The sequence below is a fragment of the Podarcis cretensis genome (assembly GCF_951804945.1).
Source record: "Podarcis cretensis genome assembly, chromosome: 8".
NCBI lineage: Eukaryota > Metazoa > Chordata > Lepidosauria > Squamata > Lacertidae > Podarcis > Podarcis cretensis.
In genome coordinates this window covers 17,160,879-17,184,259 of record NC_137177.1, presented here as the reverse complement: position 1 = coordinate 17,184,259, position 23,381 = coordinate 17,160,879, and the positions used below count along the sequence as shown (strand labels likewise).

General features: G+C 45.8%; 1 pseudogene across 1 annotated transcript in view; it reads right to left on the bottom strand.

The window, feature by feature from the left end:
- Positions 1 to 7,296: 7,296 nt before the first annotated feature.
- Positions 7,297 to 23,381, bottom strand: part of LOC307221562 (interferon-inducible GTPase 5 pseudogene) — a 95,665-nt pseudogene continuing 79,580 nt past the window's right edge. Inside the window, exons 4-5 of the transcript XR_013844045.1 lie at positions 10,357 to 10,495; positions 7,297 to 8,696 (exon numbers count right to left, since the gene is read on the bottom strand). The product of XR_013844045.1 is annotated as an interferon-inducible GTPase 5 pseudogene (transcript). The remainder of the gene's footprint in view (positions 8,697 to 10,356; positions 10,496 to 23,381) is intronic.

Here is a 23,381-nt window from a genome sequence, read left to right as displayed (position 1 = left end):
TGACTTACTGCGCCTTCTGGACTTCTCAGCCGAACCTGTGGGGGAAGATGGAGCACTGCGTTGCTCAATCTTCACAGCCTTGGGAGAAGTTCTCCCCTCTGCCTGCACTGGGTCTGAACTCTGAGCCTCGGCTGCAGGTTCAACCTCTTCCTCACCTTCATCGGCAGAGTCAAACAGACTCTCTGACAGGATGTCAGGGTTCCCATGTATCCTAGCCCAACCACTCTGCTCACAGAATTCAGCACTGTTGCTGAGCAGAATCCTGGACTGATTCCCTGACGGATAAGCAAACCTCCACCCCTTGGTCCCTGGCTCATACCCACAGAAAATCATCCTTTGGGACCTGGGTTCACCTTTCTTGCGTTTGGCCTTTGGTATGAGGACCCAAGACTCACAACCAAAAACACGAAAATAGTGCAGTTTCGGTTGCTTTCCGTGCAACAAGAAGTACGGGGTGTCACCTACCACTGAATTGAACGACCTGTTCAGAACAAAGTTGGCCGTTCGCCAAGCCTCCCCCCAAAAGCGCTGTGGGAGCCCGGCATCAAACAAAAGAGCTGCGGACATCTCCCCTAGAGTCCTGTTCCGTCTTTCCGCAATCCCATTCTGTTGGGGAGAGTGCGGAGAGGTCAATCTGTGTTGAATCCCCTTTTTGCGGAAGAAACTTTGCAGTGCAGACCCGGTGAACTCCCCACCGCGATCGCTCTGAAAGCTTTGCACCCGTGTGGAAAACTGCAGTTCCACAGCCGCAATCCAGTCTTTGATTAGTGGTGCAGCCTCACTTTTGTGTTGGATCGTGAAGGTCCAAGAGTTCCGAGTATGGTCATCAATCAGAACCAGCGCATATTTGGCTCCGCCCAAACTGGTCACAGACATGGGTCCTGACAAATCTGCATGAATTAATTGAAAAGCCCTAGTGGTCACCCTTTCAGACCTTGGGTATGTGCACGTTTTTACCTTTGCAGACTTGCACGCTCTGCAATCTAGAAACTTAGCACAAGGTTTCATTTTGCACCCTTGCGTACACTCTGGGATCTTCTTCACTGACCCCCAGGACACGTGAGCCATGCGTCGGTGCCATAAGTGAGCACACGCATCATGAACTGGAACGTTGGCACACTGTGCTTGAGCCACCTCCGTGTCACCTGTACCTGCAAAAGAAGCATTTATCACAAACAACCTGTCTTTACATTCAACACTGACTAGGTGCTGTCCATTCTTAGAAATAGAACACTTATTGTTCTCAAAACACACTTTGTAGTTTTCAGCAAGAAGGGCGCTGACAGACAGCAACGCGCAAGACAGTCCTGGAACAACAAAAGCCTGGATTGAATCCTGTAAGAAAGAACAAAACAGTGAGCCAGTCTGCGTGAGTGCGTGTTTAGTCCCATCTGCTAAACACACAGTCTTTCCAGAAATTACAGAGGTGCAGTTCTCCAGGAATCCTGCAGATGGCACTAAGTGATGCGAAGCTCCACTGTCTATAACAAAAGTCAGCACAGCATCCTGTTGACAACTCTTGACTGCAGCCATAGAGGCTGCCAAATGTTTACATTCAGTGTCTCTGCCAGCTGCCTTCGGCTTGCCTTTCCCACGCTTTGAAGAAGAGCTCTTTATCTGGTTGCTACGGGAGACGGCCTTCGGCTGTTCCTGTGCCTCGACTGGACAGTCTCTCACCAGATGGGAGGGGGAGCCACAGCGATAACAGCGGCGACGCGTAGCAACAGCTCTCACAGCTCCCTCTTCAGCCATTCCTTTGTTCCCAGCACCCCCACCTTTGGGTGCACAGCCTGGGCCTGCACGCTCCCCAGCACTCTGGTTGTAGGCCTCAACATCACACGGCCCCTCGGAGACAAAGCAGCTACTCCCAGCTGTAACTCCAGGAACATGGCCAGCAGCCCCCTCTGGGCTCTCCGCTTCCTCCCTGTTCTCGGCTTTCTTAAGGCCCTGGTCTCTTGCTGAGCTTGCACACAGACTCCTCAGCAACTGCCACGCGGCCTGAGCCGACTCAACGCCCTCCAAGTGGGGCAACAGCGAAGCATCTACGCTGGCTTTCAACATGCAGAGCTCCCTTTGCATTCTCTGCTGTCTATCCTCCAGCAAAGCAGCCTCATAGCCTGCTGCGTCATCTTCAGAAGCAAGTGGCATGGGTGGGGCCGGCTCCTTCTGGGCTATACTCCAGAGCCCTGTGGCCAGAAACCACCCCCTTACTCTTCTTGACCAGACCTCCCAAGACTGGGCTGTGAGCTTTTCAAACGGGACATCATAAAAGTCCTGGAGCTCAGCCATCTCCTCCCCCAGTGCTCCCATGGGGCTTGAAGTACTCACGCGTTCCAGCCAGCTTCAAAGGAGAGGCATCCAGCGACTCTTTGCAGCACACAGCTTGCAGCCACTCTCCCTGCTTTCTCCCAGGCAGAGCTGGTCTTTTTCTTCCGGCAGCAAAAACAGCAGCGTCTCACTTTTTACAGCCTTTGTAAGCACACAGCATTCCAAACAGGCTCTCCATCGGACATCAAAGCAGCTTCCTCTAATTGCAATTACCGTCCATAACCTCTTAGATAGTAGATGATTTATTGCTCAGATAAGCCCTGGTGTCCAGCCCACTTCGGCTGCACAGCTCTGCTGGACTTCAAAGGCCACATTCCAAAGGCTCTGAGCAAAAAAAACGCAGAGTTTACGCAGCAAGAGAAAACTGCAAAAACTTCTTCAGAGCTTTCTTCAGTGTGCTAAAATAAAGTCCACTCAGGATATTAGCAGCTAAAAGCAGTTTATTTACAGCAGACTATCCATTATCTATCACAGCGAACAGCATCGTGAAAACACGTCCTCTCTCCTCAAAAGCGAAAGTAGAGAAAAAGAACAAAGACTGGAGACTCTCGGACATGACGTAGAATCTCCCCCCTCCCAACAGTGGGCAGTGCGTACACTCTGAGCTGTTTTAACCCTGTAAGCTCAGGTTATCCTCACACACTGTACAAATTTCTTACTTTGTAGTCCCCCCAAATAGGGGGCGTCTTATACATGGGGGTGTGTTATACATGGAAAAATGCAGTATGTCATTCTTAGATCAAAATTGGTGATACATGGTCATCACTGCTGATCTTCAGTGCACAGCTACAACAAAGCAAGTCTATCTGTGAGTTTATGCACATTCCCAGCCTATGGACCTCGACAGTGAAACCTGACAGGTCTGAGCAGCACTACATGTGAACCAATATAACATGCTTATGATGCTTTTGCATTCTCAGAATTTTCTGCAAGGCAAATGAGTCACGTGACAAAGGATGTGCAGGAGGCCCTCAGTAGACATGTTAGTGGCAAAAGGGCTCCCTTTAAGCAGAACAGAAGCACATGCTAATGCAATACGTTCACTGTCACATATACCCACCCCCCATCTATTTTGTTGCAAATAACCAGTGAGGTCTATGCAGAGACAGGGTTGGAAGAAAGAACCTGACACACTTCAGATATGAGGCAGAACCTTGTTGTCATTGCATTCTTACACTGTCTCCCAGCTCCACCTGGTACGCAGGCCGCCTGCCCGTGGACTGTCTTGCCAGAGTGGTGCATGCTCTAGTTATCTCCCACTTGCACTATTGCAATGCACTCTAATTGGGGCTACCTTTGAAGGTGACCCAGAAACTAGAACTAATCCAGAATGAGGCAGCTAGACTGGTGACTGGGAGTGGCCACCGAGACAATATAACACTGGTCCTCAAAGACCTACATTGGCTCCTGGTACATTTCCGAGCACAATTCAAAGTTTTGGTGCTGACCTTGAAAGCCCTAAAGGGTTTTGGCCTAGTATCTGAAGGAGAGTTTCCACCCCCATCGTTCAGCCCGGACACTGAGGTCCAGCTCCAAGGGCCGGCTGGTGGTTCCCTCACTGTGAGAAGGGGGGTTACAGGGAACCAGGCAGAGAGCCTTCTTGGTAGTGGTCAGATGTCAAGGAAATAAACAACTATCTGACTTTTAGAAGATATCTGGATGCAACCCTGTTTAGGGAAGTTTTTAATGTTTGATGTTTTATTGTATTTTAAATATTTTATTGGAAGCTGCCCAGATGGGCGGGGTATAAATAATAAATCATCATCATTACTACTACTACCGCTACCACATCTGATGTACTGCAGATGCAGGTCTGGTTATGCAACCATGGGCATCACATGCCCTTATCAGTCGAATTTTCCTCATAGCACTACTCTGCACCCCCAGCTTGCCATTTACACCCCAGCCTATGGATTTTATCCAACATTACTCATGCTCAGAGCCTGTGTCTTATCTGACACCCTCAGCTTTAGGGGGACATCATGCAGGGGGCCACCAGGCACAGGTTCCTTCAAGGGTTTCTACAGCCTCACCCAGAGCTACTCGCCTTCCCTTCCCCCAGCTTGTCCTCCAGCTTCCTGCAGCCTTGGGAGCTGGAGCTCTTCGCCACCCCCACCCTCCAACTCCCTCTCAGTGCAGATGGGGCAGGCAGGTAGTTGCCGTTTCCCGTCCGTGTCTCTTGGGGTTTGGGCCTCTCTTCTACATTGGCCCACCTTCCTATCGGGACACAGTTTCGCCAAATTCCCCTGCCTCCCGCGCACAAAGCAACTGTGTGTTTCCCAACGCCATTGACTCCCTTCTTTCCATGCCATCCTAGTCTTCCCTCTTTCTCTTGAGCCAATCTGCATTGGTTTAACTGCTTGCCCCTGGCTGAATGAGTCGCCCATCCCTGGCGCAGAAAGACTTGGAGTGTGGCTCCTTACTAGCGGAGGCCCCCCAGCCCCCCTCTTTTCTAACGTCCATTGCTCCTGATGTAACCCCAGCTGTAGGGAGGCTCTGACTAACTCATCCAGCAACTGCATGGGTTGCATCTTCGCCATCTCATCCAGGATTGATGGGTTCAATCCTGCTCCATACATGGGTGCCAGCGGTGTGTTCTGTCCCCAGCCAACCCTTTGCAATAAGGCATTGAAAGCAGTCCAATAAGATGCCACAGAACTCTCCCCCCTCCAGTCGCAGATGTAGCAGTTGTTGCTCATCCGCTGCATGCTCCATGGGGCTCTTGAACATTGCATCCATCTGTCCCCAGAATTCCCACAGATTTCCCAGTGTGCTGTGCTGGCCCTCCATTAAAGTGCTGGCCCAGTCCTTAGCTGGTCCTTCCAGCCAGCTTATCAGATAAGATATCCGCTGTTTGTCCAAGCTAAATTTGGCTGATCTCACATCCAAAATGTAACTGGATTCCATTTTAAAGGCAGCATAACGTTCTGTGTCCCCACTGAATTTTTCAGGATGAACCCTAGGCCCCTTGTCGGCCCTGAGGTCCCTTACAGGTCCTTTGTTCATCTAGAGCTCCTGCTAGCGTATCGAGCTATGATTTGAGTTGCCATGTGTAGCTTCTCAATTCTATTATGGGTCTGTGGGCTCTCCTGCCCCTCCCTCTGCTCCCCCAGCTGCATTCCCCAATTTCCGCACTTGCCTTTCCATCACGTTCTCTGTTGGCCTCCGGCATGAGAGAAAAAGTGAGTCCGGGCAAACTGTTATGGCTTGGTCTCTCCCACAAACGTGAGACAAATCTGCCTGTTAATTATTTCAGATTTATTGCTAAAGCAACACACTAAGACGGAGCTTCTCTACTCACCGCCCTCCCCAGAAGATGGAGTTGCCCGGACTCAGCTCCTGCCCCTTCCCCAACACGGAAGCCCTCCCACCCATGAAAATATCAAATAAGTATGGAGGAAGGTAAACCCACTTAACTTCCTCCACAAAAAGCCCCTGGATTTAGGTAGGCTCAATCCAATTTGTAGGGTCTCCTACGCCTGCAAATTTCACCAATTTTGGCCAAAAGGGATTATTTAATTCCTCATTATAATGAATGGGGACACAGAGCTTTGTTTGGTTAGAGTTGTCTGGAACCCAAAACACAGATATAATCAGAGAGAGTACAAAGTAATTAATGCACAGATACTTGGTCACACCTAGTGAGTTTGAATGTGTTTTGCTATTTGTCAATAAAAACTATATTACTTTGTCTGTTTATTTGTGTTGGCAGCCAGTCTGGGAACTTTTCAACCTCCAAGGCTTTAAGGCTGTAAGGCTTTGCAGAAAAGTTACATTCTGAGGAGGGATAAACTCATTCCACAAATAAGAGCTGGTGTTGCTGACTCCCAGCTTGATGCATAGCCAATGCATAGCCATCTCTTAGTGTAGCTGCTAGTAGCTGTCAGTGTAGCCCCCTCCGACAGCTGGAAGAACTTGGATTTTTATCTCAGCAGCTGCTAAAATCACGTACGGACTATAACAATCTCAAAAACAACTGGCTAGTGCTTGGAATGAACAAGTTCAATGTGCACTGAATTAGTTTGAAAAACATCTGAACTACATGTGAAAGTAGTTTCCATAATTGCTGGGTAACCTGAACATGAATTAAGTTGATGTTGGGGTAAAATGATGAATGAATTCTGGCTCATCTTCAAGTTCATTACCACTTTCTAAATGCTTTAGAGTATTTACACAAACAAAATTTGGTTTTTTTTTCAAAAACCAAGAAACAAAAAAATAAAAAAGCACATATCCCTCAAAAACAAAGCAAAGAAAGAAAGAACGTAGAGTATTTCTACAAAAAAATTTGCCAAGGGTAATTTGGATTAACTTGAAGTGAACTGAACATAAAGAGAACTGGTTTGTTTCATAAAGGGATGAACATGAATGGGAATTAGTTCTTTTACGGACATGTTGAACTTGAACTAGTTCTAAGCTCTGACATGGACAGAGACCTGATTTCAAGTCTTGTTTGTTCTGATGATGTCGTCTCTGGTTTCTTTGTTTTCTCAAAAACCAAGAAAAAAAAGGAAAATAAAAAGCACATATCCTGCAAAAACAAAACAAAAACAAAGAAAGAATAAGAAGCACCTATCTGGAGCTATTTGTGGCAGGAGGACACCCAAAACTCCCTCTCCTCCAACTATGTTGAAGATGAACCAGTCTTTCTCTGTTTCATAGCATCCTAAAATACAAAGAAATTTGTGGGCATGTGTATGCTTATTTCCAGAGAAAAAAACCCTCCCCAAAGGCTCAGGCTTCCCCTACCCACCCACCCAGCTGGTGAAGTAAAGAAAAGATTAATCATTACAACAAGAAGGCTGAGAGAAAACAGGCTTGTGGTTCAGGTTAGGACATCTAAATTTGGACCCTTGCCTACAGCTTTCCCATGCCTTGATTAAATGATTTTTTAAAACAAAAATTAGAACAGTTGGGGAAATAATTGCAGTAGGGAGGATTCAGGGGAAAAAAACATTTCTTATAATCTTAATATTTATTATTTTATTGAGATTAAGTAAATAATCTGAAGAGTAATAAAGGGAGCAATTGGTTGATGCTGTGGTAGAAAGATGAGAATATGCATGTTGTACCTGGATGTCTCCTCCCAGGTAGATGTATTGGCTGTTTACTTGGGTTTCTTAGGCTCAGCAGCCTTTGCCAGAACTTTCTCTGCATCTTTCACAGCGTTTTCCAGGAAATCCTTCAGCAAGTAGAATGTGGTAGCAAAAGAACTGCCCCCACCATAGAGAGACCCCAACACAGGTATGAAATCCAGAACCAGCTCTAACACTGTGATTGCTCCCCACATTGCTGACCTCTTCAAGATATCCATGACAAATTCTGTCGTGATCATACCGGCGCTTGGGGTATGTTCAATACCAGATTTCAACTCCTCAACAGGTTTCCCCACACGATTTGCTAGTATATTGAGGGAATCTTCATCCAAGCAAAAAACTTTGCAGATCTCCCTCATTGTCACAGCCACAATGCCAATGTCAAAACCAAATGAGAGGAATGGGAGAGGAATCAACCCAACAGTACAACTCACAATGGCTTTTTTCCATATCAGGCTCTCCATAGCAGCCTTTTTCTTTTTAATGCTATCTTTTGTTAAAATTGGAAGACACATAATTAAAACATCTCTCTTGATTTCATCCTGTTCCTTTTCAAAGGTCTCTTGAAGCCGGGGGAAATCATACTTGCTCAAATCCCACCTTGATATCAGAAAGACCCTTGGAGAAGACTCACCTAATGCCTTCAAATTATCATAGCTATCTTTCTGTATAATGCCAAGTGTCTTCTTCTCAGCTTGCATCATCTCATAGGTGTCCTCCACATTGATGCGTTTTGACCGCCTGTAGTTATCAATATCGATATCCACTTTGCTGCGCACATAGTAGAATTTCTTCTTATTTTTACGGATCTCAAGAGCCAAGTTGGTGTCATCCTCAGTGAAGCGCCCTGAGGCGATGATGATGAAAAAATCATACTTGCTGAAATTGACCTTCTTTAGGTATTCCATTGCACTAAAATTGTTTGTTCCAATTCCTGGTAGATCCCAAAATTTGACTTTGGGGAATGTGGGGCATGTATATTCTTGTGGCTCCATTGTTGTTTCTGTCAACCCCGTCAGAGCTGCACCCTTTTCATCATCTTCCATTCCTCGCAGGGCATTGACAAAAGATGATTTCCCGGCACCCGCTCTTCCTGTGATGGCAATTTCCAACGTGACATTGTTTAATAAATTTGACTGCTGTTGAGCTTCAGCTGAAACAGCTTCAAATGTTTTTTTCTCCAAAGCAGCCTTCACTTCAGCAAGGTCTTTTTTTAATTTTTCTATTATTACTGCAGGATCCATGACAGGGATTCCTTGTGGCTCAGTTTATCTGTGAAAGAGAAGAAAACTATAATAGTTAAATGATAGCCTTCAGCACACTTTTCTGGTCATCTTTACAATCCATGGTTTATGTGGGAAAATCAATTTACTTAGGGCATGTCACTGAGACTAGTGGGTTGTTTGAGCAGCGGTCGGTAGTATTTCAATAAAGTGAAGAATTGGGCCTGTTGTCAATCTCTCAGAAATCTATATGTGCATGCATTCACATATAACCCTTAAAACATGTTTATGTGAGATGTGGATCTTTTTTGAACTCAAATTGTTCATTCCTCTAGAGCAGGCATGGCCAAACGTGGCCCTCCAGCTGTTTTGGGACTACAACTCCCATCATCCCTGACCACTAGTCCTGTTAGCCTGGGATGATGGGAGTTGTAGTCCCAAAACAGCTGGAGGGCCGGGTTTGGCCATGCCTGCTCTAGAGATTTGACTAAAGGAAGCATTTACACACACACTAAGGATTCCTCTCTTTTTTTGCTAAAACTTTGGGTAAAACACTTAATAAATAAATAAGCCAATGCACTGTGCATATCCCTAGTATATTCTGCCCAAGCCTTGTTCTGCCACTTTCACAAAAGTCAACATAAAATGAAGAATATTTTTAGAAATGTCACCAAGGGGGAGATAAAAAAAAGGAGTCAATGGGTAGGAATAAGAGATGCAGAAAGATCCCAGAAATATTCTTAAAGTACAGTACTGGGGGAAATATCCACATTGGGTTCTTGTCAACTAACCTTTACTCAGCGATGACTCATGACTCACTGAAATTAATAACCATGCCTAAGATCCATCAATTTTAATAGGTCTACTCTGAGTAAATGTTAGTTGAAGACAACCCATTATCAGCAACATTATCCTGTCCTGAAAGCTATATACATATAACAGATAAATAAATAAATGAAATACAGCTATAGGAAAAAAGAGCTATGAGAAAGTCACAGAATCATAGCACTGTAGAGTTGGAAGGGACCCTGAGGATCATCTAGTCCAACCCCCTGCAATGCAGGAATAGTCAGCTGGTCCATACAGGGACCTGCAGCCTTGGCGTTATCAGCACCATGGTCTAACCCACTGAGCTACCCAGGCTCATCAGGCAGCACCAACCCAGAACCGAGAGAAGCTCCAGCATCTTCTGCCCTGCCCTGCCTCGAACCCTTGCCACGCAGTTTTTCTAATCAGAAGTGGCGCAGATACCTTTTTTACACACCAGGAAGTGCTGAGACGCAGCCCTGATAAAGCGGGTGGGGTCATGGACTGCATTGCAATGCTAACAGACCCCTTTTATTAAACTCGGGCGCGGGGGGGGGGGGAGAGGGGGACACCTTTATAGCAGCACGAGCTCTGCTTGCTCCCTGGTGATGACATGTTATTTGCCGCGGGGAAGAAGAGCAGCCTTCTCGAACATCATTGTTAACAATAATATTATTGTTAATGATATGATATGATATATGATATCACAATAGCTATAATGTAATGGTTAATATAATAACAATAAAAATGTAAAAAAAAAACAAATAAAAGGTAAACAACAGCAACAGCAATTGTTTCTGCCACCCCCTCCAAGCAAGGAGCTCAGAGTCTCCTTTAGCGCAAAGAAGCTCAAAAAGAAAGGGAAATCATTCTAGAACGAGGAGAAAAGTTCAACTCCTTACCTGCTGCCGCACTTATATTTTGCAGCCAAGCTCAGTCCTCTTCTTGGAGGTTTTGCTTCGAGGTTTCTCGTGCTTTTCTCCGTCCTGCTATCTCCCTCTGTCTCCCTTTTATACCCTCTTCCTCCTGATTGTCACACTACTAAAAGCAAAAAAGAAAGCGAAGGTAACCAGCGAGGATGAGATAAGATCGCAACAAATAGCCGAAGCCGCATTTCTGGCCAGAGGGAGCTTGTTTGCGCAGAACTGTGTTGCTGGCCAGGCGTGGGGAGAGGAAAACTTGTAAACAGGATGCAGTTTCTGCTCCAAGATTTTTACCCATCTACCATGGCCACATTCTCACCCTCTCCCCACATGGCATTTTAGAAGGCCTCATCTAAAACCATGTATCAGTATGAGACCACCCCATCTTCTCTGATCTTACACAGTTACACCACTGCTTGTACGAGTGGCAAACAGAGAATGACAACGAGGCAATGAGCCTCCATTGGTCTGTCATCTGAAGGAAATGCAGTGTGCTAAAGTTCTCCTGAGCTTTCTACCAAGCAGCAATGAGGCAAACATGGAATTGGAACCTGGACCTAGGGCACAGACTCACTTGACATTGCGGTGAGCCTCAGGCCTGGAAAGGGCGGAGGCTATAGAAAATCATAGGTAGTCAGAGACTGTGTCAGCAGCAGTAAGTAAAAGCTCATGTGACACGAGGTAGACGTGCGCATGCCTGGCTTTGTGGCAAAAGGTATACAATCAAATAAGAGATGATGCAAGCTGCAGAACACCACTATATAAGGGAATAAGCGTAATTGGGGAATATAATTGGTCAAGAAAGGTTATGGTAAGGGGAGAGGGGTATAACAGAGGGGGCTTGCCAAGACTCAGGTCCAGCCTTTGGGTGCAATCCCCCTGGACCATGCTTCTGTACAGAGCCAATAAACGAACTTCTTCTTCACCAAACGCCTCATGTGTGTGACTCTTTGGAGGAACTTAAGTGAGAGCTCAGGTTCTCCTGCAACAACATGAGTTCCGCCATGATGCATCCCTACTTGGCCTCTGCTCAATTAGTCCTTAGGCAACACAAGCCACCTATTCTCACCTTCTTAGCTAGAAGCTGCCAAGCCTTAGAAAAGGGAATTCTGTAACCTAGCAGACTGCAGCTGGGAATTTTGATGTCAAAATTCAAAACAGGAGGGAGGGGGTCCAGGCAGCGAGCAACCACATCCTCTTCTGCACCTGTTTGTTATGCTCAAAGCCTAGCTGAGGGCAGACCACAGATTTCCTGTTGCTAGCACCAATTCACAAGAACGAGAGCATCAGTCTGTTGAGATCTTCTAGCTCTTCTGCTACAAAGTCCAGAGAGGACAGGAGAGAGTGTGAGCAGCTGAAGTGAGAAGACAAACTATCCTATCCTCCTGTCCTCAAACAACTGTTTGTCAAGGATCTTGAGGAGCAAGTAAGTCTTAACAGAGGTCCCTCAAAGTCTTTCCCTCCCAGCCAGCTTTCCCCTTGCTCAGCTGGCAGCCTTGTGATCCCAATGATGTTTGATCTCCTGCTGCCCTTGAGCTTCTTCCCTAAGCTTAACAGCAGCATTGGGGGGAGAGGGAGTATCATCAGAATCATGGGATGGGGAGGGAACGTTTCAAACTGTCCTCTGCTTGCAAATCCTTTCTGTCCTGTTGAGTTGACTGGGGAGTATCTGAGAGTGTTTAAAAGGAGGCTAGACAGCAGAGGTTAACAGTTATCTGAAGCCCTCCACACTGTCCATCCCCCTTTGCCCATGAAACTAGACAAACTATCTGGAACCTCCCCTTCTCCCACCTACAAGATGGCTGATCAGTGGAAAGGTACATTGTGAGCCACATAAGACTAGGCAGTTGGACAAAACAGTCTGAGGGGTGCAAATGGCATGCTTCTGCAGCAAAGTTAGAACACCTCCCTCTCTCTCTGCCGAGCAGTGGCAAGAGGCTGTGGGGTTCCTGGCATGCACCCAGGGTCTGTGGTCCTTTGGAGAACTGAGACATGGCAGGGGTGTCTTTTGTCATCACTTATGGGATGCTGTCAAGCTTCCTGAATAATCTAGCTGAGGATGCTGAAAGGGTTCGAAAGAAAGCCCTAGGAAGGAAGACTGAAAGAGTGTGAGGCAGAGCATCTCAGGGCCAAGTAGAACTGGCACAAGACATGATGCAACCCAAGGTGGGGTAATAGGAGCTGCTGCTGCTGCTATGGCAAGTATTCCTACGTTGGCACCCCTTTTCTTACCCATTGTGGCTGGTTCTAGAGACAATGGAGCAGACCCTAGAGCTGATTTGCCTTACCACAATATGACACAACCAAGCTTTTAAAAATAGGAATAAAAAGCAACAATTTTTGTAAAGTCCTTGGGAGACAAGCATGCCAGACAGGCACACCACTGCTCCCCATTTCCTGTATGGAATCCAATACTCTTATGAATTGAATTGGCCAGGTTTAATCAATGCACCCTTTGAGATTCATTACACATGTCGTGTCCACAGTGAATGCTTTTTTTAACTGATACTTTTTAAATATACTCCAATGTAAACTAGAAACATTTGTCATATTGATGTAACATGCTGTCGAAACTTTTCTGTGTAATTTCTACCCAGACAGGCCTTTAAGAAAGAGAATTCTTTGATTTTGATGTAGTTTTATTAAGATGTTGCTAAAATTATTTTGTTAGATGACAGTAGGCAATAATCAAAATTACTGTTGAAGTTGAAGTGTAGGTATTTTGGGCATACAGCTTTTTCCTTTCTGAGGTTGCAAATTTTGTGGAATGTAATCTTGCTTTTCTTCGATAATGGAGAAAGCTTAGAAAAAAATGCCCCCTTCAAAGGAAAAAAAAAGGGAATATCCATTCCTTTGAATACCCCCTCTCTCTTTCATTTGACCCATATAATATTTTGCTTCCTGCCCAATTCTAGCCTTGCTGCTTCAGGCAATTATAATTTAGTTAAAATTTAGTCAAGGTTTCTCAGCTTTAACAATATTTTAGATTTGTAATGCTAACATATTATACTGTTTTTATGTTATTAACCTCATTTATCTTATTTTCTGTAGTTCTCAATTAAGTTCCACCAGATAAAGAAAAGGTATTTGCTATGTGCCTGAAGACTCATCCTTGAACAGCTGAATTTAGGGGGACTAATTTCGTCATAAAGGGAACTGACATGAGAAACTGGATTTCTGCTTCACAGAAATCGAGCTTAGATTTCCCACAACATTTAAATTTCTGTGATGTAGATGGGATGTATCTGAGGGGTGGTCTTAGGTCACACCCCTTCTGTGATGTATGCATAATGTTTCTGGGGGTGGTCTTGATCTAGAGGATGAAAATTTCAAAAGTCTTTATAAGCCCTTGCACAGCATTTTTGTGGGTCCACCGCCTTTCCTGCGAGTGAGGGGAGCACCCTGTTGCAACAGATCAATAAAGATCAAGCTTACTAGCTGCTTTGCTTCTCAATATTCTCTGGTTGGCCTCTGTTATTCTCTACTACCAATAGGGAACCTATGTAAGGACTCCATATGGGCTCTTGGATACCCCATAAGGGAAAAGGGCATATTTTTATTTACAACAATTTCCAGAACTTTTACCTTCTTGGTCCCCCTCCTCTGAGAATGGAAAAGCATCATAAGGCATGTTATATTGGTTCACATGCTCAGACCTGTCAGGTTTCATTGTCAAGGTCCATGAACTGGCAATGTCCATAAACTCACAGATAGGCTGTGCCTTGCTGTATCTGTGTACCGAAGATCAGCAGTCATGACAGTGTATCACCGGTTTTGATCTTGAAATGACATACATACTTCAGATGGGAGACCCCAAACAGAGACTGAAAACCCCCATGCAGTTTAAAATCACCAAGGTACTTTGAGCTTATCTCTGACAAAAGCCTAATAAGCTGGTACAGGCACATATTTCTTTCTAAATGCTCTGCTGCTGATTATTTGCAACTTTTTATCCTGAATAACCTTGAAAGGGGAAAGTAGCTTTGGGTTTTTATTATATTGTAGCAGAAATGACATGCTGTTTACAAGTTTTCCTCTCCCCCTCCCCTGCCCAGCACATAGTTCTGCTTTCTGAGAAAACAAAAGCTAAATGGAGTCGCTGTAGGTCCTCCTTCTTGTAAATCATTTCTTGGACTGTGCTGGGTCATGACAGAGAGCAAAAGCTAGCACTGTAAGGCTCACACTTCATCAAAACTCAGGAGGAATATGATGATATGATACAAAGACTTTAAACAAATTACATAATTTATAAATAAAAGCACCACTGACTCAACAGATTTCTTTCATCGCTTCCATTCCTGTTCATCTAGAATTGACCTCTTCTGCATTCATCTTCCACACCCATTTTTAAAATTATATTACAGTGGTACCTCGGGTTAAGAACTTAATTCGTTCTGGAGGTCTGTTCTTAACCTGAAACTGTTCTTAACCTGAAGCACCACTTCAGCTAATGGGGCTTCCTGCTGCCACTGCACCGCCGCTGCACAATTTCTGTTCTCATCCTGAAGCAAAGTTCTTAATCCAAGGTAATATTTCTGGGTTAGGAGTCTGTAACATGAAGCGTCTGTAACCTGAAGCGTATGTAACCTGAGGTACCACTGTATTAATACTAATACTCCAGAGGGAGTCCGTTCCACTGTCAAAGAGCTCTCGCTCTCAGAAAGTTCTTCCTCGTGTTTAGTCAGAATCTCTTTCCTTGTAGCTTGAAGCTGTTTGTCCAGGTCTGACCATCTGAAGCAGGACAAAGCAAGCTTGCACCACACTCCATATGGCAGCCCTTGAGATATCTGAAGATGGCTATCATATCTCAGAGCCCAAAAGTCCCATGGTGATAGGTGAATTCTGCCACTGGGAGTTTTATTAGCGCAAACAGTTTCTGAACTCTTATCGCAATACACTGTGTACACACTGTGTACAATACACTCAGATTAAAATTGCCACTACTGGCATTGTGGGCTGGATAGGAAAAGGCGGATTCTGCCACTGGGAGTTTTATTAGCACAAACAGTTTCTGAACTCTTATCGCAATACACTGTGTCTAAAATTGCCACTACTGGCACTGTGGGCTGGATAGGAAAAGATCCTGCTGCAGCCGCTTCTCAGCTGGCTTTGCAGATCCAGCTGCTTCCTGCCTGCCCGGTCTGCAGGGGGTGGGGAAGAGCAACAGCTCCCCAGGCTGCAGGAAGCTGGAGGACAAGCTGGGGGAATGGAAGGCGAGCCTCTCTGCGTATGGCTGTAGAAACCCTGGAGTGCAGCAGCGCCATGATCCCTTGCATCATCTCCTTCTCAGGTTGAGGATGGCGGATGAGACAAAGGCTTTGCTGTCCATCTAGGAACACTCTGTGGGGAGTTTGGTGTCCTGCCTGCCTGCCCGGTCTGCAAAGCCAGCTTCTTGCTCTAACATCGCTCTGCACCCTGCAGAATGTTAGAACTTTTCTGGAAAAGAAACTATTTCCTCTAAGACGCCCTAAACCCCCACAGCTTTAAAGCCCTTCCACTTTATGCAGCCTATCAATGTAACAGTCGACAAGGAAGCCATCAAGGAATAATATTTCTATGCTGCCTTTCAGCTCTAAAAGGAGCCCCACCTAATTAATTCTGACTGTTTCTTTCTTTGCTCACTTTCCCATATTTCAACCATTCCTGCTATGTATTAAGGAGGGAACGGTTGCTTGAAAGGACAACAATCAAATATACAGTGAGTGGAACCTTGGTTCTTGAACTTAATCCATTCCAGGTGTGTGTTCGATTCCCGAAACCATTCAAAAACCAAGGCGTTGCATCCGAGAGGCTGCAGGAGCCTCCTACACTCAAGCAGAAGCCATGTCGGACGTTCAACTTCTGAAAAACGTTCGCAAGCCGGAACACTTACTTCCGGGTTTGCAGAGTTCAGGAGCTGATTTGTTCAACAATTAAGCTGTTCGGGAACCAAGGCACCTCTGTATATCAGAGTTTCTCTCTCCAGGGGAAACCCTCACCAGGACAGGAAGTCCAATTTATGCAGTTTGAAAGCTTCTCATCAAAGCATTGCAGCCATTTCAGGGGATTTAGGCAGGAAAACTGAGAGGCAGATGAAGCTGTACAGGAATTTCAACAGCATTTGTTAAAGCTGTTTACTTAAGACATTGTAATAACTATAATGTTGCCTGCACCCCAATTTCTGTTTGGTAAGGGATTCCTGGGGTCCCAGTGCTTAACCAGAACATGGTTTCCTTTGAATGCTCAATGGAGTTAAAAACTAATGTGAGTTTGAACTGGGCCTTGAACTGAACTGGCAACCCATCCAGCTGTTTTAAAAGAGGAGTTAGATGCAGAAGGTATTAATTGCTGCAATATTTCTGTTCTTATTTAGGTGTGATAAATCTCAGAGAAGAGCAGCCATGGCTTGTAAGAGCAGCAAACAAGACACATTAGCTCAAATGAATCAGCCATCTGGCAAACGTACCCTTGATATCGCCATCGTAGGGGACTCAGGTGTCGGCAAATCCTCCCTGGTCAATGCCCTGCGAAATATGGCAGATGATGATGGTGGTGCAGCTGCGGTTGATGTGATAAAAGGTACTAGGGAACCAACGGGGTACCTGTACCCCCAATATCCAGATGTAACCCTTTGGGATCTACCAGCTGAAGCCAAACTTTATTCAATTACATATCTTCAACTCAGTATGAAAGTAAACATGTTTAATGTTTCTTTTTTCTGTGCTATTGTGGCTGCACCCTTATAGAAGGATGCAGAGACCATACCTGCCCTCACCTTCCTCTTAATAGCAGTATTGTGGGGAGAAGGATTATCATCAGAATCATGGGATGGGGAGGGAAAGTTTCAAACTCTCCTTGGCCTGCAAATCCCTTCTGGGCTGTTGAGCTGACTGGGGAAGCGCTGAGAATGCAGAAAAGGAGGCTGGACAGCAGAAGTTAACAGTTAGAAATTGAGAAATCGTTGAATTCGAGCATGCATTTCCCCCCTGAACAAAGCAAAACTGTCACACTGCCCACTCGCCTCTCCTCCTTTTACTTCAAAAATGCTTTCCTGACACTAATGCAGCAGCCCCTCTTTTCTCCCTTGGTTTGAGGGTCATCTCTCAAAGGGAGACATTCTGGGTTAGGTGGTCGGGGAGAGTCGCCTGCACCACAGGGGCTAGAAATTGTTTTAAAACATAGTTAAAAGTTCGAGATTAATAAAGTTAAGGACTTGCAACCACTTTGAACTTTTTGTTATGGCATTCCTTAAAACATGAGTCTCGCTTCTTCGTTCAGTCTGAGGATAGTAGAGCCTAAAGACAATTTAGGCTAGGAGGGATTTTGTGAGCTTGGGTTTTGCATGTGTGATTTTGCTTTTTTGGTTAAAGCACACTGGAACATAAGGGTCATGGCCTACTGCAGCAGCTCAGGAAGATGCATGGCTGGTGGTTGACACTTTATTGTACAGAGAAACACTGGCAGCAGCTCCCACAGGGCGACTTCTTCTGCACGGAAGCCGCTGCTGCTCATTCCTCTTCAAGCCCCTCCTGGTACTGAAGGAAGGTGAGAACAGGTGACCTCACCTAGGCCCGAAGTCACCCCCCACCAAAGCAGGCTCAAAGCTTCTCAGAGCTTTTCAAAATCATTTTTCTCAGCAGCTAAAAGGCATTAGCTAAGCATCAGAAACATTCCTCTTGCTGTAACTAAAAAGATTGCAACAAAGGTAGGGAACACAGTCCATTGTTTCTCAGGCCTTTCTGATGCCTTCTGGCCTTGCTAAAGAACCACATTGCAACTTACTTTCTGTCCGGGAACCATGCCAGAACAAGAGATTGAAACATATCTGAACACTCTGAAACCCCTTTCCTGGGAAGGGTGCCAAGAGTCCCAATAGTCCCAAGACAGCTTTCTGTTCATGCTCAGAGGACTCCTGAGGGAGGAGAAAGGAGGAGGGAACTGGAAAGGGGTATATATGCTTGTGCACATGACTGTGAACTTCGTGCATGCTTTTTGTGACTTATCACACTTGCTCCTTCTACCAGTTCATGGATGGTAGAAATAAAAGCCTTTTCTCTGAAACTATTCCTTGAGTGTCTGTTGACTCCCACTTCCCTTTCCCAGGCGCAATATTTTTCCCACCCGAGGGCAAAGCCTCATAAGGCTACAGTACTAGGAGATGGTGGAGCAGGGGAAGGTGAGGAGTCAACTGGCCCATCCCTTGGCTGAACAGTTTCTTCTTCCTCCACCTCATCCTGCCCTAACTCTTCTTCTTCCTCCTCCTGCTTCTGGTCTGGCTCCCAGCCCCATAAACGAGAGGCTCCCTTCCCTGGGTCAGCCTCCTGGCCCCCTGTCTCCGCCACATTCACAGTCCCCAACATCTATTATCTGAGGCAGGGTCAACCCAAGACGTTTTGTTGCTGGAGGTGAAGGACAAGATGGCCGCTGCCCCTCCCTCCATTCCATGGGCAGAAACCAACTGGATCAGCCACTGAATGACTTCAGAACGCTGGCAATGGAGCCCTGTCCTCTCCTCACATGAGGGAAATGGCCTTAGGGGACTTAGGCAGGCTGTTTCCAAAGGGGTAGCCATGTCGGTTTGTTGAAGCAAAAACAGCAAAGGCAGACCCTCCAAGTAACCGTATTTTCCAGGGACGTCCCTGATTTAGAGAAGCCACCCTGGTTTCTGATTTGATCCCGGAATGTTCCAGTTTTCCTTAGGATGTCCCTATTTTCATTGGAGAAATGTTGGAGGGTATGGAGTTATCTGACCCCTGAGTCATCTGAAGGGAATCCTGTAGAGCAGGGGTGGCTAACTCACAAGACACTGCGATCTACTCACAGAGCTAAAAACTGGCATTGATCTACCCCTTTTTTTGGGGGGGTGGGTTCAGGTTAAAGATGCTGAGCTTCTTTTAGGAAGAAGGAAGGCCTGTTTTTTGGGGGTTGAGGTCAAAGTTGTTGAGCTTATTTGAGGGGAGCTAGTGATCTACTAGTGATCTACCACAGACGGCCAGTGATCTACCGGTAGATCACGATCTACATGTTGGACGTGCCTGCTGTGTAATGTTTTATTATGTTTTTATATTTGTTGCTAGCTGCCCAGAGTGGCTTGGGCAACCCAGTAAAATGTGTAGGGCTAAAAATAGTAAAATTATCATTATGGAATAGGACGTGCCTGTTTTCACCGGAGAAATGCTGGAGGATATGCAAAGGGTCTCATGGCATCTTAAAAGACGAGACTGGCTAGCAGGGATCCTCAAGAGGAACGGTTAGGGATAGCCGCCACCACTGAGCTTCCCCCAATACACACACTCTCAGCATCTGCTACCTGAGGCAGCTGCTTCACGCTGGCTAATAGTAGAGCTAGCTCTGTTGGACTAGACCAAGAAAATGGCAACACTCAGTGACAGAACATGGAACAAGCCATCCTGAAGATAAAATAGAGGTTGGGTGGCTTTGTGGAGCCCCCTGCTCAAGCAGCCAGTCCTTCAAATTTCCTCATGCTGGGGGTAGCGCTAACATTGATCTATGGGCCTGATCTATCCAGACCGAAATGAATTTGTGTGAAGGCTAGGGCTGAAGAGTTAGGGAGTGAATGCCACATGAAATGCCATTCCCTCACTCAAACAGATTGCATCATTTTGACCCCCCACAATGAAACAAATGGTTGAAACTCCCCATTGTCAACCACAAATAGAGTGGTAAATTGTGGGAGGGGCGGTTTAGTTCTGTCCTGATCCCACGGTATAGTAGTATTTCCCCTCAGCCTTCCCAAAGCAAGTAATGCTTCAGAGGTTTTGGACTACAACTCCCATCAGCTCTAGCTAGCATGGCCAATGAAGTCCAAAACATCTGGAAGGCATCAGTTTGAGGAAGGCTGTAGGGAACTTCCAGATGTCCTTTTTATTGAGCATTCATATCTGAGCTCATACTGGGGTGATTATACGTGATCCCACTTTCAATACCCTTTGCATCTGCAAATGTTTTGGGATGGTCATACTGCTTAGTTTGCAATAGGCATGGGTCCATAGTTTTCTGCTAAAGCCATGCAATTTTTTCATAGCACAAATGTTCATGGGTGTGTGTGTGTTTCCCACTTTTGTTACACTACAGAGCAAGAGTGACCTTCCAGATGGCAATAATAACCGAGTGACATTGGGGAAGTGTTGCAGAACTCTTAATAGAGCGGAATGGTATCTGGATGGCCCACTATAAACCCCCCCCCATGCATTATTATTATTGTCGATGACATGTTGTCTCAAGGCTAATCTAAAAAAAATGTAGTATAAACACTTACAACTGGGAAACACTGGTCTGCGAGTGCTCCAGTTGGAGAATAGCCTTTACCAATGATGCCATGGGCTTTGAAGAGGAAGGCATGCTTGGCAAATCCACACCGTGATCAACACCCGCCCACAAACCAATGTCCCCACTGTGGAAGGACGTGTGGATCCAGAACTGGCCTCCACAGTCACTTACGGACTTGGTGTTAAAACCATGTTTATGGAAGACAACCGTACTCAGCTACGAGTGGCCGCCAAAGAAGGAGGGCTGTGTGTCTAGATAATTCACAATATTTCTCATTTATGAGACTTTCATGGAAAACTGAAAGCTGATTAGTAAGGGTGGCCAGGAGATTAATTTAACCAATTAGTTTATTTCATGAAAACTTATACAGCACTTGATTCTAATAAAACCTCAAAGCGGTTTGCAAAGACATAAAACAATAAAGCCAGGAAACAATTACAGTCGTGCTTTAAGATACGCAAGAGTTAAAATACTAGAACAGACTAAAATTACCTCAACTTCCTATTTAACAAATGTAGAGGCTCCTGTCTAGCTATATGCACTCCTTCAGTTTGAGTGTGTATGAGGGAAAGAAAATTCTGAAATAGATGTTGCATGGTGCTAAGAGGAAAACCTGATCATCTGATTATTGTTATTTTAATGTCTTTTGGTGGTGGTTGTTTTAAAAATGGAAACATGTATAATTCACCAGATACTATATATCAAGCACTTAGTCATCATCGTGCATCTGTTTGCTGCTAGATGGACTTTTTCCCCTCTGCCTCAAGAGCTTTGGACAGAACCCTCTGGGTGTCATCAGCAGCACCCGATATGCATTTCTGCAGCATGAAGTAGGTGCGAAGAAGTGAAATCCCAATGGACAGAAGGCAGCCAAAGATGGGGAAATGCTCCCAGTGGTGATATTCATAAGCCATCACTGAGAGTCCCACCAAGTCGGGCAGCACCCATAAAATGGCAGAGAACATTCCCAGGGACTGCATTGCTGCTTTAAGGGCTGTGCTTGTCTTTCCAACATGCTGGGCCAGAGCTGCAAGGGATCGATTGTCCAGGCCAAAGTCCAGGAAGCACCAGGAGCGGAACTTCCTAAACAGAAATATGGGGAGAAGGAAGGGAACTGGGCTTCCAAGAGCGACCAGCAAAACAAGCCCTTTGGTCCAAATCTTCTCCTTCACAGTGGTTTTCTTTTTCTCTAAGATAGGCAGGCTCCTCTCCCCCTTTTACTTCAAAAATGCAACTTACTTTCTGTCCGGGAACCATGCCAGAACAAGAGATTGAAACATATCTGAACACTCTGAAACCCCTTTCCTGGGAAGAGTCCAATAGTCCCAAGACAGCTTTCTGTTCATGCTCAGAGGACTCCTGAGGGAGGAGAAAGGAGGAGGGAACTGGAAAGGGGTATATATGCTTGTGCACATGACTGTGAACTTCGTGCATGCTTTTTGTGATTTATCACACTTGATCCTTCTACCAGTTCATGGATGGTAGAAATATAAGCCTTTTCTCTGAAACTATTCCTTGAGTGTCTGTTGACTCCCACTTCCCTTTCCCAGGCGCAATATTTTTCCCACCCGAGGGCAAAGCCTCATAAGGCCACAGTACTAGGAGATGGTGGAGCAGGGGAAGGTGAGGAATCAACTGGCCCATCCCTTGGCTGAACAGTTTCTTCTTCCTCCACCTCATCCTGCCCTAACTCTTCTTCTTCCTCCTCCTCCTCCTGCTTCTGGTCTGGCTCCCAGCCCCATAAACGAGAGGCTCCCTTCCCTGGGTCAGCCTCCTGGCCCCCTGTCTCCACCACATTCACAGTCCCCAACATCTATTATCTGAGGCAGGGTCAACCCAAGACGTTTTGTTGCTGGAGGTGAAGGACAAGATGGCCGCTGCCCCTCCCTCCATTCCATGGGCAGAAACCAACTGGATCAGCCACTGAATGACTTCAGAACGCTGGCAATGGAGCCCTGTCCTCTCCTCACATGAGGGAAATGGCCTTAGGGGACTTAGGCAGGCTGTTTCCAAAGGGGTAGCCATGTCAGTCTGTTGAAGCAAAAACAGCAAAGTCTGACCCTCCAAGTAACCGTATTTTCCAGGGACGTCCCTGATTTAGAGAAGCTGCCCTGGTTTCTGATTTGATCCCGGAATGTTCCGCTTTTCCTTAGGATGTCCCTATTTTCATTGGAGAAATGTTGGAGGGTATGGAGTTATCTGACCCCTGAGCCATCTGAAGGGAATCCTTCACTGCGATCTACTCACAGAGTTAAAAACCGGCATTGATCTACCCCCTTTTTTGGGGGGTAGGTTCAGGTTAAAGATGCTGAGCTTCTTTTAGGAAGAAGGAAGGCCCGTTTTGGGGGGGTTGAGGTCAATGCTGTTGAGCTTATTAGAGGGGAGCTAGTGATCTACTAGTGATCTACCACAGACGTCCAGTGATCTACCGGTAGATCACGATCTACGTGTTGGACGTGCCTGCTGTGTAATATTTTATTATGTTTTTATATTTGTTGCTAGCTGCCCAGAATGGCTTGGGCAACCCAGTAAAATGTGTGGGGCTAAAAATAGTAAAATTATCATTATGGAATAGGACGTGCCTGTTTTCACCGGAGAAATGTTGGAGGATATGCAAATAGTCTCATGGCATCTTAAAAGATGAGACTGGCTAGCAGGGATCCTCAAGAGGAACGGTTAGGGATAGCCGCCACCACTGAGCTTCCCCCAATACACACACACTCAGCATCTGCTAC